The sequence below is a fragment of the Colias eurytheme genome, chromosome 32 (genome assembly GCF_061535395.1).
Source record: "Colias eurytheme isolate Ceu_HAF_F1 chromosome 32, ilColEury1 Martin Lab GWU primary, whole genome shotgun sequence".
NCBI classification, from domain to species: Eukaryota; Metazoa; Arthropoda; class Insecta; order Lepidoptera; family Pieridae; genus Colias; species Colias eurytheme.
The window spans coordinates 6,241,460-6,268,678 of record NC_143011.1 but is presented as its reverse complement, the minus strand read 5'-3'; the positions used below and the strand labels follow the sequence as shown (position 1 = coordinate 6,268,678).

At 36.4% G+C, this 27,219-nt stretch overlaps 1 long non-coding RNA gene across 1 annotated transcript; it reads right to left on the bottom strand.

The window, feature by feature from the left end:
- Nucleotides 1–10,885: 10,885 nt before the first annotated feature.
- Nucleotides 10,886–11,834, bottom strand: LOC149895246 (uncharacterized). The gene is made up of 2 exons (XR_016458525.1): nucleotides 11,735–11,834; nucleotides 10,886–11,109 (listed from the first exon to the last, which is right to left on the bottom strand). It is a non-coding gene; the product is annotated as an uncharacterized LOC149895246 (long non-coding RNA).
- Nucleotides 11,835–27,219: the final 15,385 nt, after the last annotated feature.

The following is a 27,219-nucleotide window of genomic DNA, read 5'->3' as shown; positions in this document are numbered from 1 at the left end:
TGTACCAATTAATGTGCTTTCTTTGTTAGTGTTAGCTCACAAAATAACAAACATTAAAGCAATTCGTTACTTAATTTATCTTGATGGCAGTGCTTACGCCACAAAGTATTTTTTTAAAATTACGTGAATTACCTACTAAAGTGAACCCGTCCCTGAATAAGTGAAATAGGTACTGTTAATTTATCACTGCGTAACTAAGATGGGCTGAATGTAATGGAATAAGTTTTAACTAACTACAAAACCGTAAAGCAATATCGCACGACCTAATAATAACAACACTGCGTAAATAAGTTGAGTTAAATGTAATGCAATACGATTTAACTATACACTGGTCTTGTAGGCTACAACTTTTAACAAAATCTAATCGTTACATTCGGTACAACCTGTAAATCAGCACTGTTTTTGTGCAACATTTTGCCGCGGCTGTGACCATTTTCCTCAATTAATTTAAAATAAATTTTGTAACTAATGTTTTTGGCAATAAATTTCTTTTTCTTTTGAATAAGTTACTTGAAGTTACTACATTTTGAAAACCTACTTTCTTTATCTTACTGTACACTCAAAGTGGAATGTTATCTACTGACCGGTTTTGTATGAGATTGAAGGATAGTTGCACGACACGTCGCTCTGGTTCCGGTGATCTCAGGCCCGAAGTGTTGATGGTAGTGATGGTAGCGCGACGCCCGGCATGGTATTGCGGTGCCTGGCATGGATGTGCAACGCCTGGCGTGGTGTCGCGGAGCCCAGCTTGGTGCCGCGGCGCTCAGTATGGATGCGTAATGCACCACATGGCGCCACGTATGACGCTCGACGCTCGACGCATGATGCTCGACGCTCGACGCATGATGCTCGAAGCCGGACGCTCGACGCGATGGCACGGTGCATGACATGATGACACGGCGCTGCTCGCGATGATACGGCTTCTTACGCGGTGATTCGAGCGGCAGTGGCATCCGCGCAGCGCGAGGCGAAGTTGCCACCCTGCCCGCACATAACGAGCTCTCCCTTTGTCACCGGCTGCTCAGTGACACGTATGCTCGTAGATCTGTAGGATGCTTCTTCCCGTTGAAACTGGATCGAAGTGCCACGTGGTTGCGGCGCTTTGACTTTCAATCAGGTTATCGTATATCGTATCGAGGTTATCGCCACGTGTTTTCTCATTTGCTCGATTTGATCCCAATTCTGATGTCGGAGCAAGGTGTAGAATGTGAATCTATTTTCAAGCTGTGGGCGTTGCGTTGGGTAATCGAGCAAAGAAACACCTCAAACTCAATCATTTCTTTATTTACCACCGATTCGGAAAGCAGTATCTACAGAGAAGAACCGGCAAGAAACTCCATAGTTGCTCTTTTTAATCATGTCAGTTTTAATACAATCACTTTAAATACAATCACTTAATAACCGTTACGTTACACATTTAAATTAAACACTAGCAAAGAAAAGGTTAACAGTTCCTAGTAGTGGAAGGTCCGAACTCTTCGATGTTCGAATGTAAAGTGCCGTCCCGAGGGCGAGCCTTCACGGGCTCGACCCGGTACAAACATGAAGTAAGCCGCCAACTTCACTGTGCTGCCACCTCCCGGAACTCGTGCTTAGAGTCGTTTTACATCCGCGCTATTGACCGTCTCCGACTGTTACAAATCTTAAAATCATACATAGTACATTATTTTCCATAGACAAGGTTTTCTGTTATTTATAATCTACCGCCTGACAACTTAACCTCCCCTCCAGTCGGTTAGTTGTCAGTCGATCGCTCACATTTTTTGAAGAAACGATCAGCTAGCAATTGATCCTGAACAGCCGACCAGTGCGGTCAACAAGTCAGTGCCTTAGCCGTGCCTCATGCTTGTTTTAGGGTTATTTAAATCTATTATTTAAGATTGTGAAAGATTGCGAATATTATAGTAAAAAGTGAATGTAACAAGGAGGAATATTAAAATATCAGTTGTGAAGAAGGCGTTTCATTCCACAACCCAACAGCTTCAGAAGTGGGATAACGATAACAAGATTGGTGATGGGCCGTGATTGGTCAAGGACTCCTTCACGCAGCCGAGACGGCAGTCGTGAGGGCAATGAACAGCGAAGCCGGCGTAGTAGAGAGCGCCGCAGTGAAAAGCGCTCAGACCGCCGCAGTCAGCGCCCAAGCCCGAACCGAAGTGCCAGTCACCGGAGCCGCCCTAACACTGAGCACCACCAAAGGAGTCCCGGTGAGCGACGTTCTAGGCGTAGTATTGAACGTCGCAGCCAACGATCAGGTGAACATCGAAGTCGTAGCCGCAGTCAGCTACGAAATCGCCACGATAGCAGAATTATGAATATTGATCGGGACCGTAGAAGTAGGAAACGTAGTAAGGACTGTTCTATTACAAGACCCCAAAAAGGTGATAAAAGCGATGTAACTAGTACTTTAATAGATTCATTTGTTGATGCGATTAAATCGATGAAATCTAGTTCTAGTGATAAATTTTCGTCTATTCACAATGTAATACCTGATTTTGATCCAATGGCAAAAGAACAGACTGTTAATGCGTGGTTATCGAAGGTTGAGGAATGTAAATTAATTTACGAATGGTCAGAAAAACAAGTCGTGCACTACGCTCTGCCTAAACTCTCGGGAATAGCTAAAACGTGGTACCAAAGTCTCCCCACTTTGCTGTATTCTTGGGAGGAATGGAAAGTTAAATTAATTGAAACTTTTCCATCTACCCAGAATTATGGTGAATTATTAACTGAAATGTTGAATAAAAAACTACGGTTTAGTGAATCTCCCGAATTATATTATTACACTAAAATTAACTTACTAAACCGTTGCAACATATATGGCAAAAATGCAGTTGATTGTCTAATTTATGGAATTGAAGATAGGGGTATTAGACTAGGAGCTCAAGCGGCACAATTTTCTGAATCTGAACAGTTACTCAAATTTTTTAAAACTGTTAAACCAGGCGTTTCTAGGGATACCGAAAGATCAATTCGAGATAGGGATAAACGGCCGGTACCAAATAATTCAAATAGGGTCTTGAATAAGCCGAATAGATTCGAACCGGGTCGGATAACTTGTTTCAATTGTAACGAAGTAGGTCACCCCAGCTATAAATGCAATAAACCGTTATTAAAGTGTAGTCGTTGTAATTTATTAGGTCATTTGTCTAATGCGTGTTCTAAAATGGAACCCGCTCAAAAGCTAGATAAGGAAAAAACCGTGTTGAAAATCTCTAGTCAACAATCGGCGAGTATTTACACTTTTCCTATACGTATTAACGGGGTAAATGTCCAATGTCATTTAGATTTAGGGAGCGAATGTACTCTAATTCGGTTGACGGACGCCCTAAATCTAGGGTTCGATTGGACCACAAATGATTTACCCTTACTAAAAGGCCTAGGCAATATACCGTACCAGCCTATCGGTAAGTCGTTAGTTAATATTGAGGTACAAGGAATTACTGAAAAAGATATAGAAATATTAGTTATTAATGATAACCTCATTAACTATCCAGTGCTTCTAGGGCATTCATTTTCAGAACGGCCGGGTATTAAAATTACTAAAACCGTAGATAAACTGGAGATTTGTAAGACCCAAAACGCTAAAATACACTTGTTATGTAGGGAGCAAACTTATATTAACCCTGAGGCAATACAAACTGTCGCAGTATTAGCAAAACCTGAACTTTCTTGTACTGTATATGTTAGAGGTGGTATGCGGGGACAAAATGGTTCTGAATTCTATTTGTTTCCGGGAGAATATGAATTAAAAGATGGATTAGGCTGTCTTCTTATCTTAAATCCTAGAACTAAGGGTTTAATTCTAGAACGTGAACAGTTGCTGATACGCAGTATGGTAATGAGTAATGATTGTAAATATGTAAATAACGTTAATTTCACTGACAGGAATGATATATCTGAGCCTGTTATAGGGGATAATCTTAGCGAATTAGAAAAACAAATGGTGAAGGACTTGCTCGCAAGATATAGCAGCTGTTTTTCTTCCTGTCTTAAGGATCTCGGATTTACAACTGTATTAGAAATGGATATACAATTAAAGAATGAAGAACCGGTAGTTTACAGGCCTTATAGACTCTCGTATGCAGAAAGAGAAGATGTCAGGCGCATGGTAGCAGAAATGTTAGATTGTGGTATAGTTAAGGAGTCTTCATCACCTTACGCGAGCCCCATTGTATTGGTAAGAAAGAAAAGTGGTGAGAGGCGAATGTGTGTTGACTACAGAGCCTTAAACAGCAGGACTAAGCGAGACCATTATCCTCTCCCTAGGGTAGAAGACCTTCTTGATCAATTAGCGGGCCATAAGATGTTCATATCGCTGGATTTGGCTTCAGGGTACTATCAGATTCCCATCTCGGAGAAGTCTCAAGAGAAGACCGCGTTTGTTACGCCAGATGGACAATATGAATACACCAGAATGCCATTTGGCTTAGCAAACGCTCCTTCGGTTTTCCAAAGAGCCATGCATAAGATTCTTAATAAAGCACGGTTAAGTTATGTAATTGTGTATATGGATGATGTTTTGATACCCGCGCGTTGCTTTGATGAAGCGCTGCAAAGACTAGAAGAAGTTTTGAACTTATTAAAAGAAGGAGGCTTAACACTGAAAATGCAGAAATGTAAATTTATGTTTGATAAATTAGACTTTTTAGGGTTTGAAATAAGTGGTAATGGTATCCAACCAGGCTCTGCGAAAACTGGAGCAGTCTCAAAATTTCCTACTCCCTTAAATCAGCATGACGTTAGACGATTTTTAGGTCTTGCCAGCTTCTTTAGAAGATTTGTCAAGGATTTTGCTCTGATAGTAAAACCATTGACGGGTCTTCTAAAGAAAAATGCGCCTTGGAAATGGGGGGAAGAAGAAGCAACTGCATTTACAGAGATTAAAAAACGATTGACCAGCAGACCAATTCTCGCACTATACGACAAAAATTTAGAAACTCAGTTACACACGGATGCGTGTAGATTCGGCATCGCGGGTATTCTTCTTCAGAAAGACGAGAAAGGTTTATGGAGAGTTGTAGCATACTACAGTCGTCAAACCACGGTAGAAGAGCAGAAACTTCACTCGTTTGAGTTAGAAACTCTAGCTGTGATAGCGTCATTAAACAAGTTTAGGGTCTACTTGTTAGGCCTACGCTTCAAAATACTAACAGATTGTAATTCATTACGCACCACACTTACAAAACGAGATGTGATCCCGAAAATTGCAAGATGGTGGGTGCAGTTACAAGAATATGACTGTGAAATTGAGTATCGACCAGGAGATAAGATGTCACATGTGGATGCCCTGAGTCGAGCTCCATCAGACTCAAAAGTAGACGATTTGCACGTTATTGATATACTTAGTGTTACTGCTGAAGATTGGATTACTACTGTTCAATCTTCAGATGACGATATAAGGCGTATTAAAGAAATATTAAGTGATCCAGAATCCCCCAACATAAGTACATTTCAAAATTACAAATTAAAAAATGGACGTGTATACAGGATCATAGCTGATGATAATATCAAATGGGTAGTGCCTAGAGGCGCACGCTGGCAAATTGTTAAAGCCAATCACGATGACGTAGGCCATTTTGGGTTAGAAAAGACTTTAGATCGTATTCGGGCATTATATTGGTTTCCTAAAATGAGAACCTTTGTCACCAAATATGTTTCAGCATGTTTAGAATGTGCTCACCATAAGATGCCAGGTGGTGCTCGACAAGGTCACCTACATTCCATAAAAAAAGTAGAAATCCCCTTTCACACGGTCCACGTGGACCATGTTGGGCCTTTCATTAAGAGTAAGAAGGGGAACTCATATATCTTAGTAATCATCGATGCCTTTACTAAATTTGTTTCTTTGGCTGCCGTCAAAAGTACCAAAACGTCGGAAACTATAAAAGTAATTAAAAAAAATCTTATTGGGTATTTTGGTACTCCAACACGCCTCATTTCTGATAGAGGTAGCTGTTTTACCAGCAAGAGGTTTAGGAAGTTTATACAGGCCTTAGGCATAAAGCATGTTATGAATGCAGTAGCCACGCCGCGAGCAAATGGTCAAGTAGAAAGGTCAAACCGAACTATATTGGCATCATTGGGAACCATGAACCATGGCAAAGATCCTAGAACATGGGATGATAATCTATCGGATATACAGTTAGGCATCCCGCTGCCAGATGCAACTGCTCTCAAAATTCGCACTAGATCACCTACTTTATATACTTTTGCCGCTTTTCTTTTTCTATTATACCGTTCTTCACTGACCTTCGCTTGCTGTTGCATCAGGCAGCGTGCATCTAATCTAATATCGTCAATCTTACCGTCTACTATTCCATGTCCTACATCCGAAATTACTTCACTTAATATACCTTGCGAAGGATTTGTAACTCTACGCCCAAATAATAATTCACTAGGAGTTTTTTTTGTGACGTCGTGTATTGTCGTATTAATGCCTAACTGTATATCCGACACGTCCATCACGTAGGGAGCCGACCGCGCGAGTAAGCCGCGCGGCAAGTTTATTTCGTGATCTTAACCCCCCTCCCGTACCCCTGCCCGAGTGACGCCTACAACGCATAGCTAGCCGAATACAGTTTATTTTTTAATTTTTTTTTAACTCGTGATATCTTTTGAATGGATTGTCAGAATCGAATAATTCAAAAAGTAATATAAAGATATTGAAGCAGTCTTAAATAATACATCGTTTATTTTGATAAGGGTTAATACCAAGGTACAAATAAAGAGCTTTTTGTAGCGGTGGTATTTTAATTTCTTTTTTTCAATAAAAAAACGCTTATTGTGACATGACTGTAATAGTTAGAGATATGCTGCCGCTGATTTTTTGTAGATAATGGTGTGTTCTAAAAAAATGTAGTATATCATTTTGTTCTATCATCAATAGTTTTCGCAGCGCACGCGATGTAAGGTAGTTTTTTGATATTTTTTTCACACCTTGGATTACGTTATCGTAATTTTAGTAAGGATGCCTATTTTTTTTGAAAATGAAATATAGCCTATGTCACTCAGAAATGATGTAGCTTTCCAACAGTGAAAGAATTTTTCAAATCTGCCAAGTAGTTTCGGAGCCTATTCAATTCATACAAACAAACAAACAAACAAAAAATCAAACCTTTCCTCTTTATAATATTTGTATAGATTTATGATAATTTTTATTCACAAGTAATCAATGCATTCGATTCTAGATGTCAGATTTCGATTTTTAGAGTAAAGTCTCTGGTATTTAAAAAGAGAAAAGGTTTATTGACACAAAATTGTAGCGACGTCAGTTCTTTAAATCAGAAATTGTTTATTATGTTTAGAATGGTTTATCAGTCAAATCAAATCTTTAAATAATTACTTGTATCGGTCATTATTATTATAAATATGTAATCGTAATTGAAAAAAGTTCTGCAAATGTGCAATTCTAACAAAACGAAATAACATATTATTCTATGTCGCCGTTACTAGGTTACGTTGTTGAATTTTGTTGAACTGTCAAATGTTGCCTATTAAAATGGCTCTACATTAACTTGTGATTGAAGAGCAAACAAAATATTGATGTGTTTAAAGCTTAGATTATGTATTAGCGCGCGCATTGCTCTGTGTCCATTTTACCGAGTGTGTGTCCCACAATCACGTGATCACGTAAAAAATAATTCAACGATTTTGCTAATTTTTTCCTTAAAATTCATGTTTCCTTCTCTCGCTTCGCGCAGCCGGCAAATAGCGCTTCGCTAATGTGAGCATTTTGTCTATGAAAACATAATCTTAAACGATAGTTCATGAGCGGGCGGAAAAGTTGGGCGGGTTGCTTGTTAGGAGAGTGTACACATAGAGTTTTAAGAATTCATCTATTTGAAAAAAAAAGCTGCGTCTGGAATAACTTTTTAAGTACGGTAGGATGTGGTAGAAAATTTGTTAGGATTTGGTAGAAATATAATATGATGGGAAGGATAGGAAGGATAGGAAATGGGAGGTTTTGGTAGAAAAACTTCGGATTTAGTAAAGAATTGGTAGAAATTATTAGTAAAATGGTAGAATTTAGTAGAAAATACGTCGGATTTGGTAGAAAATAGTAGAAAAATTGATAAAATTTGGTAGAAAATGGAAAATGGTAGGTTAGATAAATTAATAGATCAACAACAGTTTTATTCATTATAGATTATAGAATGCCTGTGGCCAGTGTTACGTGGCATAAGCTGGTAAGTACGGTAGGCGGTACAAAAGAAATATCAGAGAAACGATCAGTGCGCTCGCAAGTTCGTCACTGTTCATACCGCGCTCTATACAAACAAATAGTATAGTGGTCACAAATATAGTTTGATATGTTGCAATGTGTTTATTGTAACCAAATAAATAACGTGTGTGTATTATATGTGTCTATGCGAGCTGTGTGTGTGTGCGCACCTTGCCGCGCGGCAGCTTGAGGTGCACGAGCTGTGTGTGAGTGCGGAGGGCGGTGCGCTGGGAGAAGGCCCTGCCGCAGTCGGTGCAAGCGAACGGCTTCTCGCCGGTGTGCGTGCGCGCGTGGTTGATCAGCGTGCTGCGTGCCTGTGGAGGAAATTAACTATATGTGATGTGATATAGATTAGCAGAGATATTTTATAGATAGATCATTTATAGATATTTTATAGAGATATATTAGTAGAGATATTTTCAAACATTAAATGTACGAACAAAACCTAGCCGAATAGAGTCTTATTGTAAAAGTACTAAGCTCATCATATACATTTGATAGAAATAATAAGCTGTATTTTGTATTTTACGCAAGAAAAATTGTTTAGTTTTTAGCATTATTATTTGTACTCGCAATAATTATTAGTGTGTAGTGTCTACCTGTTTCTTACCTAATAAAAGTTCGTATATTACTTCATTTTTAATCAATCGAATTCAGAATAAAATCGAGTAATTTAATCACCTATTTTAATATTAAAATAACAATTTCCATATTGTAACTATCCAAAAATATTGAAGCTGGCGATCGATAATTAATATCGGCCTCGAATAGAATAGCATTTGTTGCTGCATTGTTAGAATGAATTTATCTAACAATGTCTACGCAATTTCGGTCAATTTTTGTACTGATATAGATTAGGGTTTCGTTAAGTTTTCTGCATAGGTACAAAAGCTAAGCCATTTCAGTTTCCATTTTCACTTCAATGGAAATTAAATGACCTGATCAAAGATTACAATTCCTTAAAAATTTCCTTGTAAAGCACTTGAATGATTTGAATGCTATAAATGTAAATATTAAACTTTATGCATATTATATGCGTATGTATTCGCTTCGAATGGTGACGGAAGCCTACGTTTTTATTTTTGCGATTACGTTTAAAATAATGTTTTAACTGCCTATACATAATAATGTTTTTATAGACAATATTAAATACAGATGCTCTTTACTTGCGAATAAACAAAAATATCTCTACTAATATATCTCTATAAAATATCTATAAATGATCTATCTATAAAATATCTCTGCTAATCTATATCACATCACATATAGTTAATTTCCTCCACAGGCACGCAGCACGCTGATCAACCACGCGCGCACGCACACCGGCGAGAAGCCGTTCGCTTGCACCGACTGCGGCAGGGCCTTCTCCCAGCGCACCGCCCTCCGCACTCACACACAGCTCGTGCACCTCAAGCTGCCGCGCGGCAAGGTGCGCACACACACACAGCTCGCATAGACACATATAATACACACACGTTATTTATTTGGTTACAATAAACACATTGCAACATATCAAACTATATTTGTGACCACTATACTATTTGTTTGTATAGAGCGCGGTATGAACAGTGACGAACTTGCGAGCGCACTGATCGTTTCTCTGATATTTCTTTTGTACCGCCTACCGTACTTACCAGCTTATGCCACGTAACACTGGCCACAGGCATTCTATAATGAATAAAACTGTTGTTGATCTATTAATTTATCTAACCTACCATTTTCCATTTTCTACCAAATTTTATCAATCCTTCGATGAACTACATTACCATCACAATATTATTTCACGCAACACACATTTACTTCACAACGTACGAGACAACACAACTATCAGTATGCTACAACTCTACTCAACTAGAACTCTACTGAACTATACCTCCCAAATCTATCATTGTGCTAGCCTGTGCAGCTTGCTCAAATGTTAACAGCAGTTTTATTTTGTTGTTATGATCATTGACAAACAAATGTGACAACAGCACAAAAATAACATCTTAAAAAGTTTAAAACGAATAATTCGTAACTGTTGCCGCAACAAAATCGTGCAGAACGGAGCGTTGCGACTGCGTCATCGCCGCGTCACGTCGCGGCGCCGTGCGATTGGCCGCGGATTGACCCCACTGTCCTCTACTACTTCGACTCGCCACGCAACCGCTGAGCAGGACACTCCCTCACTAAAATTAATTCTACCAAACGCATTCTGTAATTTTGAAAAATAAATTAATACGCGCAAATTTATTGTCTTCTTCTTTCGTCGTCAACATTTTCTGGACCTTCGACACCGGATCACATCCTGGATTTTGGAGACGCAATCGGCGAAGAAGTCGCAAAATTACAGTGCAGTTTGGTAAGACGGCCAGCTAATTTATCCAACCCTGTAAAGCTTCATCTGAGTGATACTGTGCTTTGTATATTCCAGAGCTTTCGGTGTTGCTTGCCTCCTCACGTGCCTTTACGCAACCGAAGAATCTGCTTCACGTGGCACGTAAGTACTTGTAGCTTTTTACTTCAGTCATTATGTCTCTTTCTGAGCAAAAGGAGCTTAAGGATTTGAGGAAAAAAAGGGGGTTAATCAAATGTAGATTAACGAATTTTAAGAAATATGTTTCGTCTTTTGAAAACGTGGATCTTGATACACATCAAAGGGCAGAACTAAAATTACGTATACCAGGTGCACAAAGTTTAATGAACGATTTCAACCAAGTACAAAGTAAAATCGAAGATCTTGTCCCGGAGTCAGAAACGGATAAACTCATAGAATCACGCGTAAAGTTTGAGAGGGAATATTATGTTGTCCTGGCGATGCTGGACTGCATGGTAAACCCAGATAATTCCGAGGATAGATCTGTTAATAAATCCATTGACTGTTCCTTAGCGCACGACCATACGACCTGTAACAATTTTAATAACGATTCAGTAAAATTACCGACTATTTCTGTACCTAGCTTTGACGGTTCACATGAACACTGGGTAGAATTTCGCGATACGTTTTCATCCTTAATTCATAATTCGAAAACAATACCACCGGTTCAAAAATTCCATTATTTAAAGGCGAGTTTAAAAGGCGATGCCAAAATCGTTATAGAAAACGTTGAATTTTCATCCGAAAATTATCTGGTTGCATGGGAGCTTTTATTACACCGTTTTAATAACACGCGATTGATAGTGCAAAGTCACATTAAGGCAATATTTTCACTTCAAAACGTCTCAAGAGAATCGGCTATTCAATTACACAATTTAATTGATACAGTTTTAAAAAATTTACGTATTCTTAAGATCTTAGGAGAACCCACGGAATACTGGGACACTTTGATTATTTATATCGTAGTTTCAAAGTTAGATCCTACCACTGAACGCGAGTGGGAACAATTTAAAAACACATTTTATAAATTACATAAGGACAAAATTATTAAACTAAACGATTTATTAGAATTCATTAAAGAAAAAGCCGATTTATTAACTACACTATCCGTAAATCACAGTAAACCTAGCATTTCAAATAAATTTTCTACTTACCAAAATAAAAATTCATCATCCAAAATTCATTGCAACATAGTTTCGGATAACAAACAATCTAAATCGCAATCCAATAAGTCGCGCAGCCATTACAAGTCATACTACGTTATTCCATCGAACATCGAACATCGAACATCGAACATCGAACATCGAACATCGAACATCGAACATCGAACATCGAACATCGAACATCGAACATCGAACATCGAACATCGAACATCGAACATCGAACACGAACAACGAACAACGAACAACGAACAACGAACAACGAACAACGAACAACGAACAACGAACAACGAACAACGAACAACGAACAACGAACAACGAACAACGAACAACGAACAACGAACAACGAACAACGAACAACGAACAACGAACAACGAACAACGAACAACGAACAACGAACAACGAACAACGAACAACGAACAACGAACATCGAACATCGAACATCGAACATCGAACATCGAACATCGAACATCGAACATCGAACATCGAACATCGAACATCGAACATCGAACATCGAACATCGAACATCGAACATCGAACATCGAACATCGAACATCGAACATCGAACATCGAACATCGAACATCGAACATCGAACACGAACAACGAACAACGAACAACGAACAACGAACAACGAACAACGAACAACGAACAACGAACAACGAACAACGAACAACGAACAACGAACAACGAACAACGAACAACGAACAACGAACAACGAACAACGAACAACGAACAACGAACAACGAACAACGAACAACGAACAACGAACAACGAACAACGAACAACGAACAACGAACAACGAACAACGAACAACGAACAACGAACAACGAACAACGAACAACGAACAACGAACAACGAACAACGAACAACGAACAACGAACAACGAACAACGAACAACGAACAACGAACAACGAACAACGAACAACGAACAACGAACAACGAACAACGAACAACGAACATCGAACATCGAACATCGAACATCGAACATCGAACATCGAACATCGAACATCGAACATCGAACATCGAACACCGAACACCGAACACCGAACACCGAACACCGAACACCGAACACCGAACACCGAACACCGAACACCGAACATCGAACATCGAACATCGAACAACGAACAACTAGGGCTAGGGCATGCAGAACCGAGTCCGGTTCCAAGTTTTTGAAACCCGGTTCCAAATCGAGCTCAGAACCGGGTAGAACCGGGTTACCCGGTTCTTTTATAATACCTCGGAAAAAAATACGAAATTAAACAAAAGAAACTGTAAAAGTACCTGATGGGCCTTTTATTTTACGCGGTTTGTATCTTATTTTATTAAATTAATAAAGAAACAAAATTTCAATACTTCTCTTTATTTATCAGTCTTATAAAAGTACCTTGTAACTTGTTATCATAATATCACATATAAACTTAAACCTCATTTATTAACTGCAAACTGTAAAGCAAAAAACCGGCCAAGTGCGAGTCGGACTCGCGCTCCGAGGGCTCCGAACAAACCTATTTTTTATAATGTTGTAACTTTAAAATTTATGTTTCTAGCATAGCATCTAAGGTTAAACACAACCAATCAGAGCTACGCTTGAGGCGTGGCACGAAAATTCGCAATGCACGTGAGTCTGACGTCGCCAGATAAAATAAATTTGTTAAAATAATGCAGCAAAATATAAATAATACTTAATATTTTAATATTTTGGTGGGAACCGGGAGAACCGGGTTTCATACTATTCAGACCCGGGTAAACCCGGGTGCATGCCCTAGACAACAACGAACACGAACACGAACACGAACACGAACAACGAACAACGAACAACGAACAACGAACAACGAACAACGAACCACGAACACGAACACGAACACGAACACGAACACGAACACGAACACGAAAACGAACACGAACATCGAACATCGAACATCGAACATCGAACATCTAACATCGAACAACGAACAACGAACACGAACACGAACATCGAACATCGAACATAGAACATCGAACAACGAACATCGAACAACGAACACGAACACGAACACGAACACGAACATCGAACATCGAACATCGAACATCGAACAAATTGGAACATCGAACAACGAACAACGAACAACGAACACGAACAACGAACAACGAACACGAACAACGAACACGAACAACGAACAACGAACAACGAACAACGAACAACGAACAACGAACAACGAACAACGAACATCGAACATCGAACATCGAACATCGAACATCGAACCATCGATATTTATTTATTTATTTTTTTTTTATTGTGTGATAGGGAAGCGCTTGACCACGATCTCGCCTAATGGTAAGCTGAGATGTGGCCTATGATTGAGCGCGCTTCCCTAGAAGGAAGCATTAGCATTTATCTACATTATTTTGATATTATATGATATAGAAATTGTTAAAATTCTATATCATGCCGTAAAATATCGCCACTGACCACCTATAACTTTTCCTGTATTAACTGAACATACAGGAATATGGTTTTCGGGCTTCTCTTATCTCTTTATAGTGCTTGTATCCTCAATGTATACCACCATGACATTGTGGCGTTGCCACTTTTATTATCTATATTTTATTATCTGTGGCGTTCCGAAACGGAACGCACTTGATCGAATTTTAAATTGATTCGACGATAGTGAAAATGATTCACTAGGACAATAGTTAATACGCAAAACGAAATACGCAGTTGATACGTATTTAATACCAATACTCAATGATTGTCTCCTGCTAACCTGTACAGACTAGACTCATTGTGGTGACTGGTGAAACATTGTATAGCATTAACAACATAGTACTGTATTATTGAAAGATCGATTAAAGGTTTATTTTACAATCTACGACTTTCATTATACATGGGTAACAAAACCCCATAACATATTCGGTTTTACTCCGGACAACATCTTCAGCCACCCAATCCCTTTGCTTGAAGTCCAAATCCAGCGGAGGACAATAATCGTCATTTACTAAAATTGAAGGTTTTTCGTCCTAGTATAAAAGTTGTCTGGATCCCATTTTATACTCAATCTATAGTATAATACTATAGATATCATGTGAAACGTGACTTGGAAAAAAATCATTCAAATAAATCACAAAATAAAAATTTGAAACAATTTTAAAAGTTACGAAAAGCCCAATTATACGTCAAAATGACGCACAACATCCTCTTTACAACCAAATGGCGGAATTTACATGGATGAGCCAACTATGTACTGCTAGGTCTCGACGGCTAATAAGTTGGTTCTGGATTTTGCAGCGATTCGATGGTAAATATAGAAGAGTTCATACGTCAAATTTACGTAGATTGGACTTCTAGGGTTAAATGCATAAATACCTAAATGATGTTTTGTTTTTATTATCTAATAACGATAAAAAAACCCGTTGATTTCATTCGTTTTTCAAGCTACGTGCATAGTTTTTCCACTAAAAAGCCTCAATTGAGTCATAAAGTACACAAATTTCAAGCATAATAAGTCACATCATTTCTATAAAACCAAAACTGGCAATAATATAAGTCGTGTTGTGCGATTATGAACATAGTGCAAAAGGGCATAAGTCGTTATATTGCAAAGAGTAAAAAAAAAATTATGTGAATACATTGAGTTATTCCATGAAGTACTCGTTCATAAGGCCACAACTACAAAAAAACACGAAAAAAGTATATTTCTGGGGTTGTTACAACATGTGTTCATATGTAAAAATATAGTCTAACATCATATCTTACACATACAAGCTTAAAATTTTGAATTAATAAAGATTTAGTATTGATATATAGTTTTTTGTCTCTCCTGAAAAGTGCTGTTTTTGAGTTATTCCCTTATTCACTGGAGGCACAGAATATATGGACGCCAATGTGAATTTGAATACATAAGTAATTACTTATTTCTTTATTTGAAAGAGTAAGGTGTGCAGATAGTATACCTACCAATAAATCACACAAATTTTTATATTATATAATATATTAACAATCCCAGATGAAAAGTTAATCAAATAAGAACCAAAAAGTAAATTAGATTTAGATACATTTATTTCAAAGGATTTACAATTCACTTCTAACGTTTTAGAATAATATTATAAACTTGTACACCTTGACAAAAAGTAAAAAATTGCGGGTGAGTTTATTTGAAAGAGTAGTAGTAGTAGTAAGAGTAGTAGTAGTAGAGTAGAGTATTCCGATGTAAATGTCTCGTTAAATAGTACGTGGTTAGAATTCTGGAAGTAGGATCAGAAATTTAAAGGAAAATGGTATGGAAATATTCAAGAAGATTTACAGAGAAGACCTTGGTATGATGAGCTGGATGTAACTAGTCGTGAGTTTATCATCACAATCAACAGATTAAGATTTGGCCACAATAAACCAATAAATCACTTCACACCTTGCAAGACTGAACATAATTAATAGCAATATATGCACTTTCTGTAATGAGAAGATCGGCGATATGAAATTATTATGAACCATCAACCTTATTATTTTCTTTGTTTTCATAATCTTCAACAGTCAACTGTTAAAACCATGCCAAACGCCCAAACAGCCAAAATACGCAAGTCGCAACTTGTAGGTACGCAACATTGATTTGAATTTTGACGTCTATCAAATTTATCTTCGAAGAGAGGTAACCTGCTTAGAAAGTGAAACATCGATTATAGTGAATTAATCGATACTGACTAGAAACATGTGTCGCTCGAACTTGATACACATGTCAATTTTAAAATTCATCAAGCGAATCCCTTTTAAAGTAGTATACTTTCTTTCGTAAATTTAAGGAGCAAAAAAAGGGCAAGTATAATAAAAAAACACAACGCATTTATTATTATGATGATTTTTATTCACTGCATTCGATTACTGATGTCAGATTTCGATTTCTAGAGTAACGTCTCGGGCAGTGTTGCCAATTTGGCATAATTTATGCTAAATTTAGCATATTTTTACATTGTTTAGCATTTTTATTTGTTGTCTAGCATATAGCTTATTTTTTAGCATATAAAATATTATAATATAATAAAAGTTAAACCATATGAAACCAACTACAGTTTTGCTACCTTGCATACGTAAATTTAGTCGACATTTCATGGACATGCACAACTTCCACCTTGGAATTCTGGAATGAAGTAATGGATTATAAAGACGCAGCTGGTAATAACCCTTTTGCAGATTTATCACAGCTGGCAATATCATTATTATCACTACCACATTCCAACGCGGAAATAGAACGTGTTTTTAGCCAAATGAATGTCGTCAAAACTAAGCTTCGCAACCGTTTGTCGGTAAAAACTTTAAATGCCATTTTATACATAAGATTCGACCTAAAGAGGGCAGGAAAATGCTGCTACTCTTACACAGTTCCGGATAATGTACTGCGCTCTATAGGCACCAAGGAAATATATAGTCTTGGCAATGAGGCTTCCACGTCTACGTCAACATTATCGGCTGCGGATGAAGACCAAGATATTAATATTTTATTTGATAATAACACACTCGAATAAGAGATGTTATTATTTATGATGTCATTATTTACATATTATGTGTAAATAAATGTGTTGGATATATAAAATTTTAAGTAAAATGTCGTTTTATTTGACATTAAAAATTTTTAGCAAAATATTTAGCTTAATTATAAATCCTTTAGCAAAATTTTGGCAAAATTTTAACAGCCATTTAGCAAATTTTATGTTAGTCTTGCTGGCAACACTGGTCTCGGGCACAGAACAGTAAAAACCTCGGAGCAATTAAAACAAATAGAAGTGCTATAGTGTCATAATTATTAATATGAAAACCACTGTCGCCAAACCCACACATTTAAACCGATAGCTAAACACAAGTTTGATGCTAATTTTTGTTTTTAATCAGTGTTGCCAACGTAGGCGATTTTTCGCCATTTATGCTACTCCAGGGACAATTTTTTATACTACATATCGCTCATTTGCGACAAGAACGTGTTAACGAGCATATGTATCGTTATGGAATAATGACACAGTAGAATCCGGCGCATCGCGCTCTACTTTCTGCTAAAACGCGATATTTCTAGCTCCAAAAATGACCGAGTTATGAGGGAAAAGGTCGGCGACTATCGGTTTAGCGAAATCTCTTTAGGCTCTTGAATTTAATGCAAGAACGGTTCATGTCAGTTGTTGCTACTCCCTTGAGAAGGAAACTGCTGCCCGATTGCGGTAAAATCGTAACAGCTTATTGTGTCACGGTTTTGCTGAAAGGTAAGTACAGCTTTTTGTTTTTTTAGTGATTTATATTTTCAACTATAACAATAGTTAATACGCAAAACGCAATACGCAGTTGATACGTATTTAATACCAATACTCAATGATTGTCTCCTGCTAACCTGTACAGACTAGACTCATTGTGGTGACTGGTGAAACATTGTATAGCATTAACAACATAGTACTGTATTATTGAAAGATCGATTAAAGGTTTATTTTACAATCTACGGCTTTCATTATACATGGGTAACAAAACCCCATAACATATTCGGTTTTACTCCGGACAACATCTTCAGCCACCCAATCCCTTTGCTTGAAGTCCAAATCCAGCGGAGGACAATAATCGTCATTTACTAAAATTGAAGGTTTTTCGTCCTAGTATAAAAGTTGTCTGGATCCCATTTTATACTCAATCTATAGTATAATACTATAGATATCATGTGAAACGTGACTTGGAAAAAAATCATTCAAATAAATCACAAAATAAAAATTTGAAACAATTTTAAAAGTTACGAAAAGCCCAATTATACGTCAAAATGACGCACAACATCCTCTTTACAACCAAATGGCGGAATTTACATGGATGAGCCAACTATGTACTGCTAGGTCTCGACGGCTAATGAGTTGGTTCTGGATTTTGCAGCGATTCGATGGTAAATATAGAAGAGTTCATACGTCAAATTTACGTAGATTGGACTTCTAGGGTTAAATGCATAAATACCTAAATGATGTTTTGTTTTTATTATCTAATAACGATAAAAAAACCCGTTGATTTCATTCGTTTTTCAAGCTACGTGCATAGTTTTTCCACTAAAAAGCCTCAATTGAGTCATAAAGTACACAAATTTCAAGCATAATAAGTCACATCATTTCTATAAAACCAAAACTGGCAATAATATAAGTCGTGTTGTGCGATTATGAACATAGTGCATAAGGGCATAAGTCGTTATATAGCTAACTTAATTGTCTTACCATTTAACAATACCTCAGTCATGAACCACAGATCCTCGCACTCCGATTCCCAATTTTGAATGCGATACGATGGAGTGTCGCGTGATATTGCAAAAAGTATTGTTATCGAGGGTACTTATAAAATTACTTAAAATTAATTAAGTTTAGGTAAGTTGATATTCAACTAATAATCCATCGTGCTATTATCTCGAATAGCCTCCTGGATAAGCAGGTAATTATTAAATAATTAAATAAACAATTATATACCAATAAAATAACCATTGTGACCTATTTATTTACAATTATGTATATGTAATGAAGTAACATTTAATAAACTACTTATATGCTTTTAAAATTCCGTAAAATTATCATAATTACATATATAAACTTCGGAGATCATAATTATATCTCTGGACTACTGGGTTTTTCTACTGCATTTAATTCTACTGATTCTTTGTCAATAGTATCAGATTTCGGGGCATCACACCCTCTTCGATCTGCCGATATAATTTCCTTCATTTTTTTCTCTAACTCCTGATAAAACTCTTCTGGGTCATCGTCATCTTTTCTTTTAGGTACCACTTCAATATTTAGCTCTGGTAAAGATTCACTCGAGTCAGTACTGCTGCGTCGCTCTCGCGATTCTGATGAGGGAGATAACCCTGAAAGTAAATGAACAATGATTTAGTTATTATACCTTTTCTTTATTTTTCCGATCGCATTGGAATCACTACATAGTATAAAACAAAGTCGCTTTCTCTGTCCCTATGTCCCTTTGTACGCTTAAATCTTTGAAACTACGCAACGGATTTTGATGCGGTTTTTTTAATAGATAGAGTGATTCAAGAGGAAGGTGTATATGTATAATAATTAAATTAAATAGTGGAGAAGTACTGTTATTTTTGAGGTTTCTAATGTGATGCCGTAAATAATTACATTTTTTCCTCTTACCTACATTGCAAACGCAGGCTAAACCCTACGAGTTTTATCAAAATAATGTACTAAGTATTGAAAAGGTCTACAGAAAAGTCCGTGATGGTATATATTATGTCTATCTCTTATGGATAACCCACAATAACTTTCTTTTGTCATTTACTTTAAAAATTGCGGGACGTAGCGTTTGCGGCGGTACCGGCCGGCCGCCATTGCACCCGTGCGAAGCCGGGGCGGGTAGCTAGTTTATATAATATAAAGAATAGTTTATGAGCAAACATAAACTACAAGTATCTTTTGCACATGATATCCCTCATAGAAGTGGACTTCATCACAGGGCCGTAGCTAGTCGAATTTGAGGTAGGGCAGCGGTTCATCATCATTATCTCCAGCAAAATTAGCCATAAGAGGTTAAAAAATACTAATAGCAGTACAGGCTTCTATTTTGATAAAATAAATATTGTCTCAACTTACTTGGTTCCTCCTCAAAATATTCTTCATTACTTAAGCGCGACATATTTAATTAATAGAGTTTTGTTTGATTTAACAATTAAATGAGATTATCGTGTTTAAAAAAATACTCTTGAAGAGGGTAGACGTGAATTAAAAGAATTCTAATTACGATGATCTGGGATCAGGAGTTGCCATTTGAAAAAAAAAGAAGAAGAAGAAGAATTACGATGATAGTCATGCCTAAACTGTGAACACGAAATGAAATGAGATAACTAAATAAACATTTAATTAAGTGTACAAATTGTATTTATCCATATAAAAATTCGCCAGTGTGATTCGTTTTTGGTTCAAGCAGTCACAAAATTCATCGATTTACCTATACTTTATATAATTATCTGTGTTCAGAGTATTCGGCCTGATTACCGGCTGTATGCCTATTTACCTAATATCGCTCATTTGCTTCTATAACGTGACAAAGTCAAAATCTCAATTGTTGGGAAAACGCATTTGAAAGTTTAAAATTCCTGTAACTTTTTAATTATTATGCTTAGACTATTCAGCTCAATATAACATATTAAAACGTTCTCGTTTTTTTGAATCAAATTATATTCAGAACTTTATTAGTAATTCGAGAATCAGTATGATCTTTTAATTTTTCTAGCATAAGTGAATTTTCATTATTTCCTGGGACAAGATTTACAATCTTCCTTCATTTCTTCATCAGACCTTCAGACCTTTCATCTGAAAAATAAATTAAGTAATCAGACAACATTTTTATCATTTATAATGCAACATTGTAGTGTATTCGTTGTAAAAATGTATTATTTTTCATGAAAAATGTGTTAACTTGAGATAACCAACATAAAGACAAAACATTTTGTACTTTTATTATCAACTGTAACGGAACATATTAAATTAACCAACAAAAAACATTGTTCATTTCAGCAACAACGGGACATTCCTATGTAAACCGTAGCATGCGAATACTATTTTTACTACAATAATGACCCACATGCAAATGTCCCGTTATAGTTGAAAATATAAATCACTAAAAAAACAAAAAGCTGTACTTACCTTTCAGCAAAACCGTGACACAATAAGCTGTTACGATTTTACCGCAATCGGGCAGCAGTTTCCTTCTCAAGGGAGTAGCAACAACTGACATGAACCGTTCTTGCATTAAATTCAAGAGCCTAAAGAGATTTCGCTAAACCGATAGTCGCCGACCTTTTCCCTCATAACTCGGTCATTTTTGGAGCTAGAAATATCGCGTTTTAGCAGAAAGTAGAGCGCGATGCGCCGGATTCTACTGTGTCATTATTCCATAACGATACATATGCTCGTTAACACGTTCTTGTCGCAAATGAGCGATATGTAGTATAAAAAATTGTCCCTGGAGTAGCATAAATGGCGAAAAATCGCCTACGTTGGCAACACTGATTAAAAACAAAAATTAACATCAAACTTGTGTTTAGCTATCGGTTTAAATGTGTGGGTTTGGCGACAGTGGTTTTCATATTAATAATTATGACACTATAGCACTTCTATTTGTTTTAATTGCTCCGAGGTTTTTACTGTTCTGTGCCCGAGACCAGTGTTGCCAGCAAGACTAACATAAAATTTGCTAAATGGCTGTTAAAATTTTGCCAAAATTTTGCTAAAGGATTTATAATTAAGCTAAATATTTTGCTAAAAATTTTTAATGTCAAATAAAACGACATTTTACTTAAAATTTTATATATCCAACACATTTATTTACACATAATATGTAAATAATGACATCATAAATAATAACATCTCTTATTCGAGTGTGTTATTATCAAATAAAATATTAATATCTTGGTCTTCATCCGCAGCCGATAATGTTGACGTAGACGTGGAAGCCTCATTGCCAAGACTATATATTTCCTTGGTGCCTATAGAGCGCAGTACATTATCCGGAACTGTGTAAGAGTAGCAGCATTTTCCTGCCCTCTTTAGGTCGAATCTTATGTATAAAATGGCATTTAAAGTTTTTACCGACAAACGGTTGCGAAGCTTAGTTTTGACGACATTCATTTGGCTAAAAACACGTTCTATTTCCGCGTTGGAATGTGGTAGTGATAATAATGATATTGCCAGCTGTGATAAATCTGCAAAAGGGTTATTACCAGCTGCGTCTTTATAATCCATTACTTCATTCCAGAATTCCAAGGTGGAAGTTGTGCATGTCCATGAAATGTCGACTAAATTTACGTATGCAAGGTAGCAAAACTGTAGTTGGTTTCATATGGTTTAACTTTTATTATATTATAATATTTTATATGCTAAAAAATAAGCTATATGCTAGACAACAAATAAAAATGCTAAACAATGTAAAAATATGCTAAATTTAGCATAAATTATGCCAAATTGGCAACACTGCCCGAGACGTTACTCTAGAAATCGAAATCTGACATCAGTAATCGAATGCAGTGAATAAAAATCATCATAATAATAAATGCGTTGTGTTTTTTTATTATACTTGCCCTTTTTTTGCTCCTTAAATTTACGAAAGAAAGTATACTACTTTAAAAGGGATTCGCTTGATGAATTTTAAAATTGACATGTGTATCAAGTTCGAGCGACACATGTTTCTAGTCAGTATCGATTAATTCACTATAATCGATGTTTCACTTTCTAAGCAGGTTACCTCTCTTCGAAGATAAATTTGATAGACGTCAAAATTCAAATCAATGTTGCGTACCTACAAGTTGCGACTTGCGTATTTTGGCTGTTTGGGCGTTTGGCATGGTTTTAACAGTTGACTGTTGAAGATTATGAAAACAAAGAAAATAATAAGGTTGATGGTTCATAATAATTTCATATCGCCGATCTTCTCATTACAGAAAGTGCATATATTGCTATTAATTATGTTCAGTCTTGCAAGGTGTGAAGTGATTTATTGGTTTATTGTGGCCAAATCTTAATCTGTTGATTGTGATGATAAACTCACGACTAGTTACATCCAGCTCATCATACCAAGGTCTTCTCTGTAAATCTTCTTGAATATTTCCATACCATTTTCCTTTAAATTTCTGATCCTACTTCCAGAATTCTAACCACGTACTATTTAACGAGACATTTACATCGGAATACTCTACTCTACTACTACTACTCTTACTACTACTACTACTCTTTCAAATAAACTCACCCGCAATTTTTTACTTTTTGTCAAGGTGTACAAGTTTATAATATTATTCTAAAACGTTAGAAGTGAATTGTAAATCCTTTGAAATAAATGTATCTAAATCTAATTTACTTTTTGGTTCTTATTTGATTAACTTTTCATCTGGGATTGTTAATATATTATATCTAATACATATTATAAAGGCGAAAGTTTGTAAGGATGTATGGATGTATAGATGTATGGATGTATGGATGTATGGATGTTTGTTACTCTTTCACGTAAAAACTACTGAACCGATTACAATGAAATTTAGCACACATATAGAGGGTAACTTGGATTAACACATAGGATAGTTTTTATCCCGGAAATCCCACGGGAGCGGGAACTGTGCGGGTTTTCCTTTGCAAACGCGGGCGAAGCCGCGGGCGGAAATCTAGTACTATTATATAGGCGAAAGTTTGTATGGATGTATGGATGTTTGTTACTCTTTCACGTAAAAACTACTGAACCGATTACAATGAAATTTAGCACACATATAGAGGGTAACTTGGATTAACACATAGGATAGGTTTTATCCCGGAAATCCCACGGGAACGGGAACTATGCGGGTTTTCCTTTGAAAACGCAGGCGAAGCCGCGGGCGGAAATCTAGTATACCAATAAAATAACCATTGTGACCTATTTATTTACAATTATGTATATGTAATGAAGTAACATTTAGTAAACTACTTATATGCTTTTAAAATTCCGTAAAATTATCATAATTATATAAACTTCGGAGATCATAATTATATCTCTGGACTACTGGGTTTTTCTACTGCATTTAATTCTACTGATTCTTTGTCAATAGTATCAGATTTCGGGGCATCACACCCTCTTCGATCTGCCGATATAATTTCCTTCATTTTTTTCTCTAACTCCTGATAAAACTCTTCTGGGTCATCGTCATCTTTTCTTTTAGGTACCACTTCAATATTTAGCTCTGGTAAAGATTCACTCGAGTCAGTACTGCTGCGTCGCTCTCGCGATTCTGATGAGGGAGATAACCCTGAAAGTAAATGAACAATGATTTAGTTATTATACCTTTTCTTTATTTTTCCGATCGCATTGGAATCACTACATAGTATAAAACAAAGTCGCTTTCTCTGTCCCTATGTCCCTTTGTACGCTTAAATCTTTGAAACTACGCAGTGTACGCTACGATGTGACAAAACACATTTAATTCTACTGATTCTTTGTCAATAGTATCAGATTTCGGGGCATCACACCCTCTTCGATCTGCCGATATAATTTCCTTCATTTTTTTCTCTAACTCCTGATAAAACTCTTCTGGGTCATCGTCATCTTTTCTTTTAGGTACCACTTCAATATTTAGCTCTGGTAAAGATTCACTCGAGTCAGTACTGCTGCGTCGCTCTCGCGTTTCTGATGAGGGAGATAACCCTGAAAGTAAATGAACAATGATTTAGTTATTATACCTTTTCTTTATTTTTCCGATCGCATTGGAATCACTACATAGTATAAAACAAAGTCGCTTTCTCTGTCCCTATGTCCCTTTGTACGCTTAAATCTTTGAAACTACGCAACGGATTTTGATGCGGTTTTTTTAATAGATAGAGTGATTCAAGAGGAAGGTGTATATGTATAATAATTAAATTAAATAGTGGAGAAGTACTGTTATTTTTGAGGTTTCTAATGTGATGCCGTAAATAATTACATTTTTTCCTCTTACCTACATTGCAAACGCAGGCTAAACCCTACGAGTTTTATCAAAATAATGTACTAAGTATTGAAAAGGTCTACAGAAAAGTCCGTGATGGTATATATTATGTCTATCTCTTATGGATAACCCACAATAACTTTCTTTTGTCATTTACTTTAAAAATTGCGGGACGTAGCGTTTGCGGCGGTACCGGCCGGCCGCCATTGCACCCGTGCGAAGCCGGGGCGGGTAGCTAGTAATATAAAAATTTGTGTGATTTATTGGTAGGTATACTATCTGCACACCTTACTCTTTCAAATAAAGAAATAAGTAATTACTTATGTATTCAAATTCACATTGGCGTCCATATATTCTGTGCCTCCAGTGAATAAGGGAATAACTCAAAAACAGCACTTTTCAGGAGAGACAAAAAACTATATATCAATACTAAATCTTTATTAATTCAAAATTTTAAGCTTGTATGTGTAAGATATGATGTTAGACTATATTTTTACATATGAACACATGTTGTAACAACCCCAGAAATATACTTTTTTCGTGTTTTTTTGTAGTTGTGGCCTTATGAACGAGTACTTCATGGAATAACTCAATGTATTCACATAATTTTTTTTTTACTCTTTGCAATATAACGACTTATGCCCTTTTGCACTATGTTCATAATCGCACAACACGACTTATATTATTGCCAGTTTTGGTTTTATAGAAATGATGTGACTTATTATGCTTGAAATTTGTGTACTTTATGACTCAATTGAGGCTTTTTAGTGGAAAAACTATGCACGTAGCTTGAAAAACGAATGAAATCAACGGGTTTTTTTATCGTTATTAGATAATAAAAACAAAACATCATTTAGGTATTTATGCATTTAACCCTAGAAGTCCAATCTACGTAAATTTGACGTATGAACTCTTCTATATTTACCATCGAATCGCTGCAAAATCCAGAACCAACTTATTAGCCGTCGAGACCTAGCAGTACATAGTTGGCTCATCCATGTAAATTCCGCCATTTGGTTGTAAAGAGGATGTTGTGCGTCATTTTGACGTATAATTGGGCTTTTCGTAACTTTTAAAATTGTTTCAAATTTTTATTTTGTGATTTATTTGAATGATTTTTTTCCAAGTCACGTTTCACATGATATCTATAGTATTATACTATAGATTGAGTATAAAATGGGATCCAGACAACTTTTATACTAGGACGAAAAACCTTCAATTTTAGTAAATGACGATTATTGTCCTCCGCTGGATTTGGACCAAGCAAAGGGATTGGGTGGCTGAAGATGTTGTCCGGAGTAAAACCGAATATGTTATGGGGTTTTGTTACCCATGTATAATGAAAGTCGTAGATTGTAAAATAAACCTTTAATCGATCTTTCAATAATACAGTACTATGTTGTTAATGCTATACAATGTTTCACCAGTCACCACAATGAGTCTAGTCTGTACAGGTTAGCAGGAGACAATCATTGAGTATTGGTATTAAATACGTATCAACTGCGTATTGCGTTTTGCGTATTAACTATTGTCCTAGTGAATCATTTTCACTATCGTCGAATCAATTTAAAATTCGATCAAGTGCGTTCCGTTTCGGAACGCCACAGATAATAAAAATCTTCTTCACCCGAATCTTCGTCAGTGAGACAGTCAGGATCCACAGGATATTTCCACTAATATATTGTGGTAAGCCTCATTTAACATTTAGTGTTTATTTCATGTCAATCGGTTCATAAATAAAAAAGTTATGACCATTTAAGTAATCACAGCGAACATTTGCTAAGGCATTCTATACATGAATTACTTTATTACGTAAATTATATTACGCTAAAGTTATTCCTTGACATGTCCAGATGATCATATCGAAAGTCCCCAAGCGTGGGGGGGGGTGGTTATGCTGAGGGGGTAGTAGGGGGGTCAAAGGACCTTTATTTAGATTTTTGCTCATAAGTCTAAAACCTGTACAAATAGCATTATGGTTACTTCTAGGTAAATTTTCTATATAAAAGGTCTTTGAAATTATGTCGTAGGTTTTAACCCCCGACGCAAAA